Source organism: Osmia lignaria, chromosome 14, assembly GCF_051020975.1.
Source record: "Osmia lignaria lignaria isolate PbOS001 chromosome 14, iyOsmLign1, whole genome shotgun sequence".
NCBI classification, from domain to species: Eukaryota; Metazoa; Arthropoda; class Insecta; order Hymenoptera; family Megachilidae; genus Osmia; species Osmia lignaria.
Genome location: NC_135045.1, coordinates 13329814 through 13350509, shown reverse-complemented (window position 1 = coordinate 13350509; position 20696 = coordinate 13329814). Strand labels below are relative to the sequence as shown.

The 20696-nt window shown below is 33.3% G+C and overlaps 1 protein-coding gene across 1 annotated transcript in view; it reads left to right on the top strand.

Moving 5' to 3' along the window:
- The window catches only part of LOC117610641 (uncharacterized), a 180140-nt gene that overhangs the window by 4662 nt on the left and 154782 nt on the right, over positions 1–20696 (top strand). The window lies entirely within an intron of this gene.

Below are 20696 nucleotides of genomic sequence, written 5' to 3'. Positions count from 1 at the left end.
GGTTCACGATGTCAGTTCCAGCAAACCCTTAGATATCCTACTTGGTACTCGGGGATGTGTATTCAGTTTCGTACGGCCCAGTTCGTCGTCGTGCCTTGATCGGTGACGTTGACCTTATTTCGAGATTCCACTCGGACGTTCGATACCTCGAGCATCCCGATTTTGCATTCTAAATCGAATCTTGGAACCTTCTGCTTTTTCCTTCACGATAAAGATAAATCTGTTATCGTATTCTCAAGTTCACGTGATTTTGTTTGTAATATTTTCAGTGAAATCGTTGCATGTAAAAACATTTAGATAGGATAGGCATGAATGAAAAATGATAGGAAGTTATGAAATTAAATTGAGATAAATCATTGCGTAACAAATTTTTTTGAAGATTTTTGTTTTTATAAAATATGGAACGACTTGAAATTTGAACCGAGTCCTTTATCCATTATTTTGATCTAGGATAATTTTAATATCTTTAAAAAGATTGAGACAATTTTTAAATCAGATTGACAGAAGCACAAACATATTTGCATTTTGAAGAATATTAATTTTAAGAACAATGCTTACAACCTACAATAAATTTTTTAATAATTACCTTATCTTACCTTATTTCCACGATAATTAACAAATTTATTATGTAAATACTATGAACATTTTTTCGTAATAATCTATGAAGCATTTGAAATGATTAATAAAAAATAATTGTTCCAAAAGAAGAATGTGTATGTCATACACCAGTCTTTGCTTAAATTAACTAATGTATTCATTTACCTATATGTGTATAACACGATATTATTATACGTATAATATGCAAGTATTGATTTATTAGTTCCCACAATCAGTTATTCATTAAGCTTCAATTGTGATCGTCATAAGGATACCATCAAAACTTATGAAAAGATTTAATGTCGCGTCGAGCGAAATCACGGAATCGAAAACAAGATTATGTGGATGAGAAAGTGTTTTTCTTGTGACCGGAATTAACGGCGAAATTAACAAGAGAATGCGATCAGGTCTGCGACTGGGACGACAGAGCTGATCCAAGAATATGCGCTGCCCAGTAGTACATGTACCTCTTCTTAACTAGTCCGCGCTAACCTTTGAAACTTTGTTAGTTCGTCGGTGGTAGCTCTAAATTCACGTCGACAGATCGAAGCTTCTTTTTTGAAATGGGGATGAATGCCTAGAACCGTTTCAATTTCTCTATGCGACTGTTTTCCAAAAAGATTCACGCTTTCATTCAACAACATCTATCCATTAGTAGAATAGAATTCGGGAAGCTTTGCGTTTAAATTTAACCGATCATTCAATTATTTCTGGAAAGGAGGTTACATAACAGTGAGAAGTAAGGCTACTAATATGTTGAATGCCACAAGGGTCACTGTTGACTGACATTACACACTTTAAATATAATTAAATAGGTAATTAAAGCAATGATACGAGGCATAATACATTATTCATATACATCAAAATAATATTCACTGGAATTAACTATGCGATTATTTATACCTTTTGTTTAAATATTTTTAAATTCTGATAATAGAAGAGTTGAACCTATAAATAGATATGTAATTATGCAACTGTTCCAACTTAAGAGATAATTAATACCTTAACTTTGTTACATTTAGTTTATATTATAAATTACAATACTTTAATCTCTATTTAGTCGTTTTTATTACATATTCTTTATTCAATTTTTATAATATTTTTAAATTTTATTAATATTATTAACTGCAGATTATTTTTACATGTCTATTTAAAATTAATTCGGAAGTCAAATATGATAACAAATTGAAAATAATGAAACTAACTAATTGTAAGACATTCATTATTTATTTAACTGAAATAGCTGTTAAATAGGTTAGATTAGGTTAGCTATTTTCTTATTCCGTGTTAATATACACACGAATAATTATTTTCTGGGAAAAGAATATTATTGGTTCAGTTTTGCTTCTCTGAAGGAACACTATTTCTATAATATAATTCTTGGCCTTGTTTCCGATAATTGTGGCGGTACCCTTTCACGAGACACTTGCTTAACCGTCCTAATGACCGAACGAAAGCTGTGTACTTCAATTTCCTCTTGTTGAGCGTTTACGTAAGAACTTGAGAATAACGGAATTCGTACGATAGCTGTAGATCTTTTATAATGTTTTCACATAGTTTTCCCAGGAATTTGGGTAAACGTTTAGAAGAAATAGAAAATTACTTCGTTCTGACCTTTAGGTATTTAACCCTTCCGTTTCGGCTAACGAACGAAATGCTTACAATTGCATTTTATATTCTATGAACTTTGGGATGAAATTTATAATAATTTATACGTAGTTTAATTTATTTTCTGCACACATTTCGAAGCGAAAGGGTTAATTATTTGTATACGTGAGGTTGACAAACTTTACTTGTAAAAGACCAAATAAGCTTTAGGAAATTATTATACAGGTATATAGTATGTTTATAAAATAAAAGATCCACAGATTCTTATGTGCACACACTTGGATATCTTATCATGATATGTATCATGATATTAGATCAGAGGGTATTTGAATTTTTGGTTAGGAATGTTAATAATTTTTTTAATAATAATTAACTAGAAATTTGTTTATGATAAACCGTTTTTAAAAAAAAATAAAATTAAGTAACTTAACGCCTTAAACCTTGTTATTTCTTAAATAATAGATAATATGTATTACAAAAAATGAGAAATTCGAAGATTAATTGAACAGACTATCTATTTTTCGATGGTGGCTCGATGGAATAACACTGTCTTTGAACGGTTTAATTGCGATTTGTATATATCTTGCCAAAATACTTCTAGCTTGCCAATAGACACCACTCGTCGCTCGTCTCAGTGACTAACTATTCTATTTTCGACTCTCTTCCGGTGTTGTTTTTAACTCTTTTATATTTTGATTTACCTATGCGTGTAACTGTTCTGTTATTCAATGGTGGATGACACAGTCCGTCGCTTTGCTTCTTATCGTTTAACATATTTGTTATTATTTACACTTTCTATTAACATTGCGGTTAAATAATCGCTAATCACTCTATGGTAGTTTTTTTTTCTTAATTCTGATTATTTTGTGCCATAAAGTATGACTTTTAATCTACTAACCTTACTTTGATGGTATATTTTGAGAATTTTTCCTTTCGGAATTCCCATATAAAAATCCTCATCATTGGTCGGCAAACTCGAGACTCAACCTAATTGAAAACTACTTAGAGATTTTAGGAGATCAATAACTTTTGTAATTTTAGGTGTCTTTTTGTAGCAAAAAAGAACCTATTGGTATGATTATATGTATTTGAAAGCTTCCATAATGTATGCTGCAGAATTACCAGTTTTTAAAGTAGTACGTGATATAGCAGATATGAATCCATTACGAAACACGGTGTACTTAATTGCCGCACTACCTTATTAGCATTTCTTCCATTTCTAACAGTTGAGACTCTTTCGAGTGGTTTTGAGACCGTATTCACAAAATTATTCTAGATAGTGTATCACAGAATTTGAATACTAATTATTAAATTTCTATTTGTACTTGTTTACATCGTAATTTAAAAAGGACATTTCAACACTTTGATGATATGCATATTTTATAGAATCTTTTTTATACCTAACAAGAGATTACTAATAGAATTGTACATTAATTAAATATAAAGGTTAATAATACAATAGTGAGTACAACACACGTCAAATGCAAGTAGTGGTTTGTCATTTATTCGTGGCGATGATATTAGTTTGTCTACTTAAATTTTGCAAAATGGAAGAAGATATTTGATCATCTACAATTTTTAAGAGAAATGACATATGAGACAGGATCATTCTACTTTCAGGAGAATACAAACTAAGTAATCTATAATAGACGTACAATCATAGTGGTTGAGCCACGGGTTGACCTAGTTTGAACGCAGCACATCCCACGATCTTGCCTTGTATTCGTAATCCCCCTTTTAATACGATCAATGAATGCAGGGTCATGTTGACCCACAAGGAAAGTTTCGTCATATGCAGTTCAGAAGAAAGAATTGTGTTCTTCGTAGTCAGGTTGAATAGTGTATACAAAATCCATAGATCTCTCTTCAGATACCATAGAACACCTATTAAAATTTCATTCGGGTCTAAAAATGGTTGAAATACTTATAAGAAAGCAGAGTTCTTTTCATATTTTACATTATTAACTTTGTGAATGATAAGAAATCTCTGCAATAATTTATTGCCAAACTTTATCGAGATTAATAATAATTGTTGATTAAATTAAATTTTTTTTTCAATTTTGAAATAATTTATTCTTGCAAAAGATGTAAACCGATAAAGAAATAAATATAAAATTTAAATAAGTTGAATGTAAGGACAAAGATTTAAAGATTATAGTATTCATGAAAACTTAATCATCATTTTTGATCATCTAGACTCGGGTGAAGACAACAGGATTAATTAAGATAATAATTGAGAGTTTCTAAAACGTTAAACATCAGCTGGCGAGAATAATCGAGTCAATGACACAATAAGTATTCAACTATTTATTTTTTGTGCAACGTATCTCGATTAATACACATTAGTAAGTAGTTGGAAACAAGGTTACACAGTTCGTAAAGATTCACACGTACATATGTTCCATTTATGACGATCGTTGTGGAGATAGGTAGGGGGAATCGAGCCGATTTAATCACAGGTGAAAATCGTCTCGCAAAACGGGTTCATCCTTACGAGCATTCCTATGATTATACAATCGGAATGTGAATTAAAAATTCGAATATCACATAATGATAAAACATAGAAGAAACGTGTAAGGAACAATCTTTATCCGACTGATATTCGCAATGGTGTTTATAAATGCACTTTATGTCCGGTTTAAATGTATACACACTATTATTTCACTAATTATTGAAATTTAATGAAATATCTGAATTATTTTCTTAATTATTATTTAAAGAGATATAATGATTAAAGTAATCTTTGTAAAGGAGCTATAATTATACCACCTTATTATGTGTTTCAAGTTAATGAAAAAGACGTTAAACCTTTTTGCTATGATTTTATTGATAGTTGCGTCAGTCAGAGCTATTGAATTGCTTGAATTTTAAAACAAATAAAAGAAAATTTAAATATCGCGCATATGTACATACTTATGTACCTGGCATCCAACGATCCTTTACTGAGCAAATTAGAATTAGAATTAAATTCAAAATTCAACTATATTCAAAGTACCAACCAAATTTGACACATTTTAATTGTAAATTTCGTCACCGATGTCATTCGATATCATACAGCAAAGGGTTAACCGATTTAGATATTTGACACTAATATTTGTACATATACCTAATTATAAGCGCAAACAAAATCATACCGGGTAATCATCCAGAGTTCTCTTGTCATATAAAATGGAAAATTTACTGTCGAATTCGAATTATTCAAATTCAACTATCATCAGATATTATTCCATTATGAAAGTAATACTATAATTATTCAAGATGTGACCAAAACAGTGTCCCTAATATGTATTTTACATTTTCTTTGTAACAGAAACACAGAAAATAAGAAAATAAATTATAATTGCCAAAGAATTTATTGCTAGGAACGCAAGGGGTTTCTTAAGTAAAAATCATGAAAAATAATTTTCTTTATTAGTCGAAAAACTTTTCTCCTCTTACAAGCGTAGGCTAATCTGAACGACAGTATTAATTAGAATTTTAATCTAGGTGCTTGGCGTGAAAATGGTTAGGCATGTTAATTAAGATTCCGTTTTTTCTTTTCGTTTCTTATAGACAAAAAAAGAAATGGTAAAAGTATTTTCTACTTAACATTAATCTATGCTGTTGAACGCGATCGTGAACCTCAGATCCTGGAAGATTAATTATCGTGCAATTTATTTGGAGGAGTATCGCGCGGAGATTTGTTGTTTCATCTTCTGCGGGATGATCTCATGTAAATGAGCTTAGTGATATCGCGATCAAGCCGATCACCAACGGAAATGCCAACTGTGATGGCTCGTTTACATACTCCTTCGAGTATATACGTTAATTGATTCAGTGTACCTGCACACTCAGCCTGCTCGTTTATTTTCGCCGAGCGATATCTTCGATTGGACGCAAACGTGCAAATATTTCGTCCTGCGCGCTTTAACCGACGCGATAATCGCAACCTTTCCAGCTGTTTACGAGATTGTATTTTATAATTCGTTCAACCAGGAATTTTCTGTATCTACTGCTTCTGCTTCTTCTTTTTTCAAATTCTTGACCCCCTTATTCGCTTTCACTTTCTTCCAGCTGTCGATATTTTCGATTTCGATATCGATTCACCAGTATCTGTAACATCAAAAATTTTAATATTATTTCATTATTTGTCTGTCACTGATGATCCCAAGACAGCCAACGTGCTGAAAGATACGACGACTGTCTAAATATCCAGACAGAGAAATTTTACGATGGCCATAAAATCTATATCAATTCTCGAGAAGCTTATATTAAATAAGAAAGAAAAAGAAAAGTTAAAATGTTTTGCTTCTCTTATGTATAAATGATCAATTGAACGGATTGTATTTCTTCATCCATGTCACTTTTCGAATCGCACGAATTCAAAGGAACAAGTTGTCCGTACAGTCATAACCCAATAAAGCTGGTAACGTGTTTTCGCGATTGTAAATCACGATCAGTATCTAGTTACGTTGAAATGTGACTTGCGATCGATTCAACTTACAGGGATAAATTATTTTTTTGAAAGGGAGTCACGAATATTTCTGCTCGTGCGATCGGTAACGCGACTTGGAACACCACTGTGAGTACGAAAGAGGGAAGAAAAGGAAAAAAGAAAGGAAAGGAAGCCAGCGGTCGGATAATAAATCAGTCGGCGAGGGCCGGTGATAACGGAAGCTTCGAGGGGATTCAATGGCCCCGATACGCCATTATCAGCCGGAGAGAACGCCGCGATTAGGCAAAGACGGAACTATCCGACGGGATCGCGAGGTCGTGACCTATATTGCCTTAGGCCAGGGGTGGGCAATTGTTTTGGCTCGGGGGCCACTTTGTGGAAGCGGAGGTTAGCGGAGGGCCGTACTTTTTTTAATTATTCCATTCATTAGTTAACCTTGGATTTCAGAAAGGTATAAATTGTACCATAAAAATCAATGTATTGACGTGGCCGTCCTAGTGGAAAATACGAGACGAATCTTCGGTCGCGCACGGGAAGGAAATCTCGGTTCGAGGCGGATTTTTCTGACTCTCTTGGCGGACCACAAAAAAACTCTTAGCGGGCCGCTATTTACCCACCCCTGCTCTAGGCAATAGAATTTGCTCACAAATTCCTGGACAATCTCGACAGTCTCGTTTCCTCACTGGACATTGTTTACATAAATTCGACGCATCGTTTTATTTTATATTCGAATTCGTGGATCAATATTTTTCATTAGTTTTATTTCGAGACGATGTCAAAAAAGAAAGGCTTAATGATTGATTTTTTTCCTTTTTGTATTTCCATTTTTATTGGGAGTATTTTTCTTTGCTGAGAATTGCAAAGGTAACATTTAATTGTGGTAACAGAAAAAATATTTTCGAGGGATTTTATTGTGGATATTTTCGGCTTTCACCTTTGTTGCTTCTTTTTCTACCTTTTTTTCTGAAATTGAATGGAAGAAATAAATGTTTGTGACCTAGTCTGATTTCTAGATGACGATGCAAAAGATATGTATATTGGGATGATTTTATTGCGAACGTTTTAAATTTCCAATTTGAGACTAAGCTTTGTCATCATATTTATAAAAGGTCGGTATTCAAAAAATGGGAGAATTTGATTTTTCTGAATGAAAATTGCTCTACATTCCATGTGTAACACTAGACTGGGAAACGTAACAAAATATGTAGATAAAGAGTTAGATAGGCTATCGAGCTATTCTAAAAAATTGGTTATCTGTATTATAAAATGTAAAACTTATTTACTAGAAGTAATACTGTAATATTGTTTTATATTGCATTGCTTATTAATATTATTAAAAAAAATTATTTCAGAAATAACAAACAAACATTTTGTAATTGAAATGCAGGTAATATATATTCAATTAAGAACACTCACCTGCTTATTAGAATTTAATCAAAATATTCTTTAATATTTAAAAGAAAATATGATTCAGCCCAATAGTTGATAAGATAAGAGTAGTGTCTTCAGTTCCAAAACGGTCATTTTAAAACAGAAACTTGTCTTCTAAATTTGACTTAACGACTTACAAACTATTATAATATTCTGAAAAAAATTGTTATTATTTATGATAAGCATATATTTGCACATTTATGGATTAATAATTTTCAGTCTACTCATTTGTTTTTAATAATATTTTATTAAAGTGTTCAATGTCCCAAAGATGTCTTTTAAACTTAATGATTAGCTAAATTGTAAATAAAAGAATTTATTGATTGCCAAACGATTAAAAAAATATTACATATCGACTTGTTAAAAAATTTGCTTTTCTCAGGTGTTATACTTTCAGTAAACCGATGACATAATTTAAGAAAGAGAAAGAAAATCCAATAATAAATTGTACAGTTAGAATACCGTAGCGTTGAAAACAACCGTTCAATGATGTGTTAATTCAAACGCGATAAAACGTGAATTTACTCGCTGCCTAGTGAATCGACGATGAATGTATCGCAGCAACGTAGGATTATCAGGGAAGCTTGGAATCATATTTAATAAGATTTACGAAACGGCAGGATCGTGTGATATATTGAACCAATGCTCCTCGCGGACTCGTCTTTGAAATGATAATTAATGGGAGTCGAGGAGAAACGGTGTAAACTCGGTTAGTCGAGTAACTCTCACGAGAACGAGTTGAAACGCGAAAAGCATGCGTCTAATCCTATGAATACTGACTTATGGCTAAAGTACATATGTATATTCTGCACCAAGAAGTTAACGAGTAAATAGATCGGGGTGAACACAATGTTAACCCATTCATACAAAGTACCTATTTACCTTAATTGAATATTTTTATATTTTATATTTTATTTTATTACTGACAATGAAAGAATTATGTTTGAAAATTTGTATAAGTAATATACATAAGAAAACTACCAATTTTCAAATTTAAAAAATAAAGTAAAAATTATTTACATAGAAGATTGAATATTAAAATCACGAATACGTGACACCAATTGCCAAAGTGATAAGAGTTGGAGTACATACACGTATACTTAAATTGATTCAATTCGTTGAGATGCGTCTTATTTCCCGACCCTTTTCCGGTGGTTTCATGATTTAAGAGGGCTTGAGAATTGAGTTAACGTTGAACTCGTACAATTATTTTGTGAGACAACTTGTTTGAAAGAAGAAGCTTGGAGCTCCCTGCAGCATTCGTTGAGAAGCTTCAAAGTTTTGTCTTTGAAAGCAAGGTGTGCCAATATATTTTTACCTCACTGTAAATCTATAGGTGTAGGAAAAATAAAAATACATAGATTTCATTCACTGTTATTAGTTATTAATTTATAGTAATTCTAAAATAGTCTTAGATACCATAGTACTTGACTAATATGTACAAGTTATTTTGTCGTTGATTCGAGAGAGATTCGTAGCTGATAATTAGTTAAATCAACACCCGTTACTTCGTGACATTCTCAGAAGAAGTTTCTTATTGATGAAAAACAGGGGTACGTGACAAGGCACGTTAGGCCATTAATTAGAAGGTGTGGCTACGTTTCTCGTGTCCACTCCAACTCTCAATCGTTAAAATTAAAGCATAATGAAAACTCTTAAAAAAGCATCGTAAATCGTCAAAAAATACCTTCTTTTATGAACACGTTCAACTCAAAATATACATATAAGCAGTGACTGACATCACAAATTAAAAAAGGAAAATAGAAGTATAGTTTTGAATTGCATTACCATTAGCATTACACATACTATGTTTTCACGCTGAATTTCCAAAGATTTTTTGCATACTTAACATTTATTTATTTAGAAAAAAAGGAAAGAATTACAACGTTTACACGAAAAATTATATTGCAGGGACTACACGTTTTTGATCCCATTTTTGCTAATGCCTGGTAACAGACGAGAAACGGCTATATAAAATCGTTATTTACTATTTACGTATATCTGACAATTATTTAGGAATATAGTGTTGTAATGGCATCCACATATTGCGTTAATGCACTTTCAGCATATAGACTAAACATCATTCGCTGCATAAGCTTTAGGTCCGTTTATATCTACCGACATTAAACGTATCACACACGGTAAATATTTCTTAATATTTTTAATGTCATACGAACCATATTTATCTGGAAGAAGGCATCTGTCACCAATTAGAACTGAAAACAATTAAAGATAATTTTGCAAGATAAGTATTTGAAAATTTAGAGAAAGTAAAATAATAAAAATATCTTATAATCAGTGTAAGTACTATTAACAATGTGAAATTAGCCAGGTTCAGTATCCTAGATATGAACGGGGCTTTAATCGTGGTCGAACCATCAGCACCGGCGCGGCGCGCCGGCAATTTCGCACTTGGAAGCGCGCGATTAAGCGAAGAAAGCCTCGAAGCTCGTTCCCGAGTCTTTGACCGTCTTTAGCCGGTGCATGGTGGCCATAAAAAACGTGCATCGATGGGACACAGCGAAAATGTTGATTTACGCGCTCAGGAGCAGCATGAAGCAGAAGGATGAAGCACGCACCGAGTGGTCGGAGCTTTCTCGAGGGTCGCCGACGTTGTTCGGTGCCGCTTGGAACGGGAGCATATATAACAGCGATTTGTCATCGTACCGAGATTTCGCGATTTAAGGACCCACCCAATTGACCCCATGCGTTCTTGGCCGGCAGCTTGAAGATTTAGGGGCGAACACAGCGACATTAAGTGGTCCCCGTGTGAAGCGTGTGGAATACCGATCGCGGTTCCTCTCGTCCTGCCACGTAGCCTGTCGGCCCTCGAGGATTCCTAATTAACCGTTCCCTTGCACCTTTTGCACCGTACAACCTTCTCTTACTATTATTTTCCTTTCTCTCTCTCTCTCTCTCTCTCTCTTGCTTTTTCTTTTTCTTTTTCTCTCTCACTGTCCTTCAGGATTTGACCACCCGCGATCGAGCCCTCACTGAAGCAACAGTTCGTTGCTCGTTGACTCTGTGCGAAGGTTTTTGTGTGTCCTCTGTGACGCGAATTGCTCATCGACGGCCAGTCCATGACGACGATATACAGGGTGGTCTGATGACAGAACCGTCAGAGGGATTTTCATTCATTGATTTGAGAGAAAGCTGCGCTGAGAAATGTTATGTTAGAATTGTACTGAATATTAGGTTAACCCTTCAAGTTGGTGTTTACTAATTACTCGTTGACAAAATTTATGGCATATGGTATAATTTAGATGAATTCATGAAATCTTATATTGATTTTTTTTTTAAACTTCATAAAACATACCTATTCGATAAAGAGTAGTTGACTACCACACTAGAAATAAGCATACCTAGATGTTTAGTATAACAGCACACGATAATTTTTTATTTAATAATTTTATTTCCAAAAGCAAACAATTTTTATTGGTTAAAGTAATGTACTGTAATTACAGTTTTCAAATTTTAACCTATTACAATAAGATATCATTAATTTTTAGTAAATGTTTATAACATAATACTTTACAAAATCTCATGAAAGGTACGGGATGTATTAATTACTGTAGAACCTTTTTTATTAATAGAAATAAATTAATCTTTGAATATTAAAAACAATGTTTTAACTGATTGTGAACTACACAGGAATATTACGTGTGCACCGAGTGTCGGTAAATCTCGTTGAACATGCTAGGGATAGAATTGGGTCGTCACCCGATTGATAGATTAAGCAACCAATTACACTGTTTATCAAATTCGAAGATTGCGGCGGGTTCTAAACATAGCATCAGACGGTTGAACCGGAAATTAGTGTCTCTGTCAATGTTAATTTCGAATTCTCCTCGATTATTCCTTCAATATTTTGAAATAGGATGTATTTTTGAAATACATCAATTTCATAACAAAAGTATACAAGTCCATTCACTCAAATTAATGAAATAGATAGAACTGAAAAAAAATTTCGTTTGTGTATATAGTTGCAAAAATAATTTTAAATGATCAATATTTAATGTAAATATTTGTATATAGTATATTAGTAAAAAAAATAACTACCCTCAAACAGTTACATTGAGAATGAATATCTTTATAATTCTCTGCAATTGTAATATAATTTCTACGTACATAATTTTGTTTACATTACAGAATTAATATACAATTGTCAAAATTCTAATTTTAAAGATACCTATGTATTAATAGTGATATTAATTCAGAAACAAATTCTTAATTATGAAATATTATAAAATCTAATTTATAACTAAAAACTATTAAATAAAATTGTTTCCCCAGCTGTTTAAACCTGAGTGGAACGTCCTTCTTTTCCTACAGAAGCATTTTTCTAAGGGAAGCCTATCGTGCTCGTTGCAAATTGTAATCCACAAAGTTTTTTGTGGAAATTCAAAAAATATGTCAGTTTAGTGGAAGCTGGCGTGCATTTCGCTCGATATCACTTATCGGTTCACCGAACCTTATCCGAGAGCCTCCATATTCGTACAGGCTTCCTGATGTGGCATAAAATCTACACGTGCTACACGATCGACGTGTCATAGATAAGAAGCAATTTTCACGTTGTCAAACGGTGACCGATAAATGGCCTAACATGCCCGTTTCTGCGTACGCGGAGCGTGTTTATACGCGTTATAATTCACAACGACGAAAGTCGATATCGTGGTGTATCTTGAAAGCAATATCGTCGAGGCTGTCCCCTTTCACCTGTCTTACGACATGTAGGAATTCAGACGCCTGAATTGTTGATGTATTCATTGTTAGTACGACTACAGTTATCCTTTATTGAAACATTTTTAACCAACTCGATGCAGCTGATAATTGGCTAGAAACAACGATAGGCGACAGGATGTGTCGTTAGAAATCGTGAACGTGGTTAATATATGTATAGATTTTTGCGTGTACAATTTATTTCCTTGATCGTATATTTAACTTTTTATTGAGCTTTTTAGAGGTGGATAGAGATAAAGAATATTAAAGAGTAAGTGTAAAACTTGTCGTTAGTATAGAGTATGCTTATTCTTCAATGAGCATTGAAGAGAGTTTAAGAATATGACATGTCAATAAATTTAAGTTTATATGAAAGCTCGAGGAATTTGTAAAATTTCGTTATTGATACAGAGATTGATATTCGTTTCATCTTTCTCTATGGTTAGAGATTTATTAAATTTTTATATTAAAGTTTTATAAAAATGTTACATGTTGTATTGGATTTCCCAAGAATGAACTCAATTAACTCAGATAACAATTTATCATAATATTTTTAACATTATATCTCTGTATAGAGTAGTATACGTATTATACAATCTTATACGATTAACGAAATTAATTTATATTAGGATCAATTAACAAGATACGTACAAATTCTTAAAAATATTTTTTCGAATTAGTAAGATGCTTTAATCTTTAATGAGAAGAAACGTTTCTTCTAATAAGAGGCAAAGTTGGTGCAGTGATTTATGAGGCGATCGAAGACGCCTCGCTAAATCAATTGCACTCACGATCGATCCTCCTGCGATCTTGCATCCCCTGTATGCAAATCGTCACGGTGGATAAATCGGCACCTAAGGCGACGTGGTGTGGTTAAATCGGCAAATATTTATCGTCCCTAAAAATAATAACGTACCATCAAACTTTTCGCACTTGGGGGTCTTGATCCGCCCACTGTTACGTGCATTAACGAGAACCAACGTACAGAAAGTGAACGTTTTGCACTCGTTCACCGACTCGCTTAGTTTTCATTGAGGGGTATTGAATTATACGAATGGTATTAGCCGCTACGTATCGTACACGGGTGTAATTTATATCCGGGCCCGATTCGATGTTTCGTTGATATGGCCCCGGTAACAAGTATTTATTTTATTATTCGCAGCAGCCGACAGCGCTGGGAACGACTAGTAATTTTATCTGGGTTTCGGTGTCGGGTACCAACGATGTTTTTCATTTTTTCATTTTTTCATTTCGTGCGAATAATTTCGGGATAAAAGATGCACCCGTTTCGTAAGTAAATTGGGCAAAATCTTAGTACAGTGTGATTTGAAAGTAGGGGCAGGGTGGATTTATGGGGACAAAGGAAAAATATTTTCGATTGCTGTTTAGATATGTGTAATTGATTTTTGAGCATTCAAGAAATATTTACCACAAACAGAAGAAGGCATTAGATTTGTAATCATTGTACTTATAAATCCTCTGATACTTCAACCAACAATATGATAATATATAATCATAGTCCGAGGCGAGCTCCGAAAAAGGGCCCTTTTACATATATGATATAAAAAAAGTACCTACCTCAAATAAAATTTATAAAATTAACATTAAAGTTTGTATAACTAATTTAGATTTGCATTTACATCGATTAATATTCAAGTATGTAAACATTACTGTTATTGCAAGATCATCTTAGGAGGGTCCTGGACCCTGGGGGGGGGGGCCCTTGGCGGCCGCCTAGTCTGGCCCTGCATAATAATAATAGATAATAGCATAATACTCTGATACCAATATTTCAGACTTTTAAACAGCAATGAAAATTTTATATTATCTATTAGGTATTTTCTTATTCTAAATTTTATACTATTCCTTTAATTATTATTTTCTAGTGTGCGACACTCTTCCATTTAAAAATTGATATTAGGTCACGATTGATCGGTCTCGGCCGTGCAAGGGTTAAAGTGACAAATACCTATTATAAAATGGTTTTTTATATCTTCGTTGTAACGTTTCTTAGAAATCTCCATGAAAGTTCCCTAAATAATTGGAACAAATTAAGCAAAGAAAAAGACGCGTGACGAGGAGGAAAATGAATTTGTTCGCACGTCTTAATCGCATGGGAGCCGATTGCTTGCGACGCGACGCGACGCGACGCGACGTATGCATCGAGCTCTCGCATTACCGGGTATTAGCGTGTCGCAGTTGTACGTGCACGCAATAATCCGTGTTGGAGCGGCACGATATCCATCGAGACCTCGTTAATGAACTTTTGTTGCGAGTACAAGCTATTATCGCGCCTCTGGAAGTGCATAGCTGCGATCGAGATATGCTAATATGCTCGCTGCTTCTGAAGAACTCGCTCGATCCGCACGAACTCGCTACAATTCCGAGCTGTACATCTCGAAACGCTGCTGCGGTTTCTTTCTGAAGCAGTACCATTTCGGTCAGGTACAAGCCGGTGGTCGTTCCTTGTACCTTCTCACGTGTCTCTTGTAGGTACTTCCTCGTTGTGGTCACAGGCCACGAATACCTGCGATGATATTTGGACAAGGGATTTATACGGATGATTTTTGCTCCCGGCCAAGCCAGACCGGAGCTTCGTTTATAATTTTCCACGAATTTCTAGATTTCGTCAGATCTTACTTCGTATAACTGACTGAATTCTTTTTGTGTTTCTAACTGAGGAGAAAGTTTCGAGAGTGTTTGAAGAACTTTTTACACGCTGTTTGAGTGTTGTTCTCTTAATAGATTAACTTAGCTTTCTTAATTTTAAATTATTTATTAGGATTTCAGCTAAAGAATGATTACCAGTTTATGTTTCATCATCTATTTATTTATTTTCTATTTAGAAGATACAAACCTATATCTACCTTAAAGAATAACCACATTCACATAATGAAAATGCAAATGAAAATTCATTGCTGAGTACCAGTAGTCGATGAGATGTAGAAAACTACATAAAAAAAAAAAAGAAAAAGAAGCAGAACTGAAATGCACGTTTCATATGCACTGACCAAATATAATTCCCAAAAAATGGAAGTTCACATTTCACCAGAACCAAACTGACCAAAAGGCAGTCTGACATCGAACAAATCAGACGTGCGTGTTCACGTGTTAGCAGGCCATTCCGTCTACCGTAAAACGGAAAAATCGGAAACACCGTTGAACCGTGAAACTTGTGCACGAACAAAGAATCGGAGTAATTTATTCGTCGCTCTCGAACCAAGATAATTGAAGCACGAACAGAGGGAAAAATCTGTTAGGTTGTTACATTTCAAGTAAAAAATATCAAGTAGAAAATCTAATATAAATTCATAACATAAAAGTAATACAAAATACTACTTGCAGTATGTCAATCTAAAGCTTAAAACTTGATAAACATAACTACATAATTGTTTTATTAATATTTTTGATACAAAATGGCTAGGTGCCAGTTGTAGCAAAGAAGAACTGATTCAAAATATACTCAGCGATAAACCTATGAGACACTGAGATTTTATCTAGCATTTTATTAATACTACTTTTTTCTTCAAAGTTTCCGTTACTAACATGCAAAATCAACTAAATTACTTAAATTGATTTCCATAGCAGCAATGTTGGCAAGTTAGATTGAGCAAAATTCAATTAAAATTTATAATCTTTTACGAAATAAGGTGTAACAAAACTATAAGACAATGAATTTTTGAAGCAAGAAAAAATGAGTGAAAGTAAATGAAAACAAATTTTGTCTATTTATTAGTAACTTGTTGCGCCCCCTCTATTTTTTATCCTTTCAATTATTTGTTGCGGTATCCATTTATTGCGGTTAACATTTCTCAGATGTTTTCTATTATATTTAAAGTTAGAGACCTTGCAGGCAACGGTAAAATCTATATATTGTGGTCTTCAAAAAATTTTTTATCCCTTTCACTGCATGTACAACGGTATTGTTTTGTTGAAAAATATAATTTTCACACACAATAATGCTGGCATGTCGTGTTGACTGTTCTTCTAATATTTCTCTATACATAGAAGTATTCATGCTAGTATTAACAAATTTTATATTGCTATGCTACCTGCACCCATTTGCTTCCTTGATAAATGCAATTCTCTCTTCCACAACTCGTGAAAATAATATGAAAGACTTTCCGGTTTATCCAAATTGAAACGTTTTTCATCCGAAAAAATGACTTTTCTCCACTGGAGATGTTTTTCAACACAATTTTCCCAGGCTGTTTTATGCCGATTTGCAAAAGGCGGTTTTCTTCTGCAATTTTCGTCTTTTTAAATGCTCCGCTTGTTTAATTATACTTGCTCGGCTATGTTTCCGAATGGCCCCACCAAAACTGAGAACTCAGGTTCGATATATAACCTAAATTGACTACAAGAAACCCATTAAACTTGGTTTCAGAGCTGGATGTTTAACCGTTTTCGAGATATGGTGGTAAGATTAGGTTAGATTCTATGTATGCGCAGTATCGAATAGTGCATTCGTAGTCCCAAAATTGTACAAAAATTTCTTACCGCAATATCTGAAAAACGGTAAGACATCCAGCTCTGAAACCAATTTTGACTAGTAGTCAATTTATGTTTGTATACCGAACCTGAGTTCTCTATTTTGGTAGGGCCATTCGGAAACTTATCCTGTTGCACATTACGAATATTGGTGTGAGCACCAGCTTTTGTTAGAATTTGCCATGCTGTCAGGCTAGAATTCGACGCTACCCTCAGAATGGCTCGTCGTTGTCGCTCGGTTATTGTTTTTGGAAGTACACCAAGATGCTTTCTTCCATAATTTTTCCTATTTTTTAAATAATTTAGCACAGCACATTGGCTTTGTCTGGTCGCTCTTGAAATTTCTGCAATAGAAGTATTCTTTTCTTTTAAACTTACAGCCTTCGGTATTTTGTAGAACTGTAGAATATGTGCATGTCTACATAATGTACTTAACAGTAACACTACGTATCTATAAGGGAAGACAAAACTCAAGACTTATATAGAATTTTCCATGAATTTCGTACGTGTCTTATAATTTTGTCACGAAGTGTAGGTGTATATATACATGTAAAGTTTAACATGATTTCATGGAATTAGTAATTGAAATATCACAAAATGGCACTTGTGGCATTATATTATTACATTTCAAATCAAGCATATAAGTATGTGTGTCATCAAATCATATCAGATTTGCCATGTTTCGAAATCCGTCATTTGATATGTAATAAGCTAATACATAGTCGTAGAGTGAAATGCCAGGAACCCCTGTAACCACACGCAGCTCTTAACACCCACGCGATAGAGTGTGCTGCGTGCTGAGCGACTGATTTTAATTCCGCTCTACTGATTTTAATTGAAATATCCCGGACGTAGGTAACTCGAATGAAATAAATGCCGAAATAATGCCGTTGAACGTATGTTCGAGAATGTTGGAAACTCCGATTATTAAATGTCCAGAGATCCGTGGAGTACGAAACGGGGACATATTTTTTAAACGAGTCGGGAAATGACTTTCCTCCAATCCTTCTTTATATTCGTGATGACAATAAAATGACCGTAGTAGACGTTTAACGCACAAGAATTTCAGAGACCGACCACTCGTTAACTCGTCGAGAGATTTCGGGAAAATTACGACGAGATGATTTTCATGGTAGATGGGTCACGTAACTGGGATGAGTTACACCGATGTTTCTCTTGGCTTACGATGGAGGAGAACATGATTAAGGGGATAGTTGAATAGTAACAAGGAATTTTTTTTTAACGCGTTCACCGCTATGGTGGTCATTGGTGATTACTGTCAAAAATTTAATATTATATTACCAAATAACTTAAAAAAGAAAAGTTGTTCTATCATATCTTATTCCTTGCAAAATACGAAATGAATTAAATATTGATAAAATAGGTAAGTAGATAAATAGAATTCGAGTACTAAGCTCATATTTCAATACCAAAATTCATATTTCGATTTGGGTAAAATAATATTTATTTGTCTAATTTGATGTAAGCCGTATAGAATACGCTTATCGATATCTGAAGTCTTTATCACTGTCTATTACTAACGTTGATTCTGTTTTTATTTTACATCGTTCGAATAAATCAATACTCTTATATGGGTTCGATTCGCAAGTTGGATTACATCGATAAATTCTCGTAGATTCATTTATCACAGCAACTTTTTTTTCTTATCTGTAAAATAAACTTCAGTATGACATGATTATAGACTGGTTATATTTCAAGAATCTCTCAAAAACAATTAATACGAATAATTTCAAATAGGTATACCATCTGCTATGATGCTCAATATGTTCGATGCAATATAATTTGATATCTTATGATTCGTTCGTTATTTTATCTGCGATCTAACAACATGAGTTAATCTTCGCTGGAGGAAACGCACGAACTTCCGGTTAGAGCTCGAACCCTTTGACGTACGGTCTTGCAATTAATTAACGGGTTGATGAATGAAAAGGTGATTCGATGAAATGAACGTAGCAGATACGAAATTGAGTTATGTAAAATTCAATAATTTCATGGAGTTGGCCACTTATTTGCAATTTTTATCGTTTTCATTTTAATTTTTCTATATCATACTTGATTATCAATTTTCACGGTTTAGAATGTTCATTAATATTTAAAAATTGTAATTTTATAATGAAAAAGGTTTGCAGAGGAACATCTTATTATTATTCTGCCTGTTTTCTGAAAATGGAAGCTGTAAGGGTTCCTACTAAAATAGTATCTTATTCTTTAAAAAAATGTTATAGATTAGCTACGCTCGAGAATAGATCATTTATACATAGATACTTCAAATGCAACAGATTAACATTCGTATAGTATATTATTATGATTTTTTTACTTAAATTTTTTTTAATTTTTATAAATATTTTCATTTTAATTTCTTCGATCTTTAAATAAATGTAAAATATTTTTTAAAAATTTTAATTAAAAATATTTAAATATAATAGAATGGTATAAACTGCATGTACTTATCTACGAATTTCAAACGCAATGTGTTAATACATAGTACTGAAATAGCACTCTATTGCTTATAATAATTAGTAAAATATTATAAACTACCGATGCTCTAAGAATTGACTTGAAATGCAAAAGATGAAGGTTCATACGGTACACTATTATTCAATAAAACATTGTAAATTTGATAGTTCTAACTGTGAAAATGGAAATAATATTATACTGCTTAGCAGAACGCTATAGATTATCTATGCTTAAAAATTGTAGGTGATTCAATCGTAAAAAGATTGCACTGGAATAATACACTGTTTTTCAATAGAACCCTATAAATTGTCTATATTTAAGAGTTATATTTCGAATGCAAGAGGTTAACACTTCACAAGTGGAATGTTATAAACTACTTATATCCAGGAATCACTGAAATAGCACTTTACTGCTTAGTCGAACACTATAAACTCTATATGTCCAAGAACTATATTTCAAACGCTGGAGGGTAGTATTGGAACAGTAAGTATATGATACTTACGATTAGATAGAACGCTATAAATTGTTCATATCTAGAAATTATATTTCAATTGAGAGAAGTTAACACTGGCACGTTACATTAGTATCAACTGCAATGCTATAAACTGCGTTACTTATTAAGGAATTAGCCCTGAAATAGCACTCTGCTCTTTGTTAGAACATTATGAATTACCTATAGCCCTAACAATCTATGATTAACATTCATAATGATGGCTACTATTATTTAATAGAACGCTGTAAATTGTCTATATTTAGAAATGATATTTTAAGTGTTAAAGCTTATCACTGAAACGTCACATTATCACCCGATACAAATAAGTTTTTTACATGTATTATAGGAATCGCATTTTGAACGCCAATATCACCATTCAGCTTTATGTTCCTTTGAAGGATTAGCGCTGGAAACGTGACATTAGCTACACAACTCGCACGGATG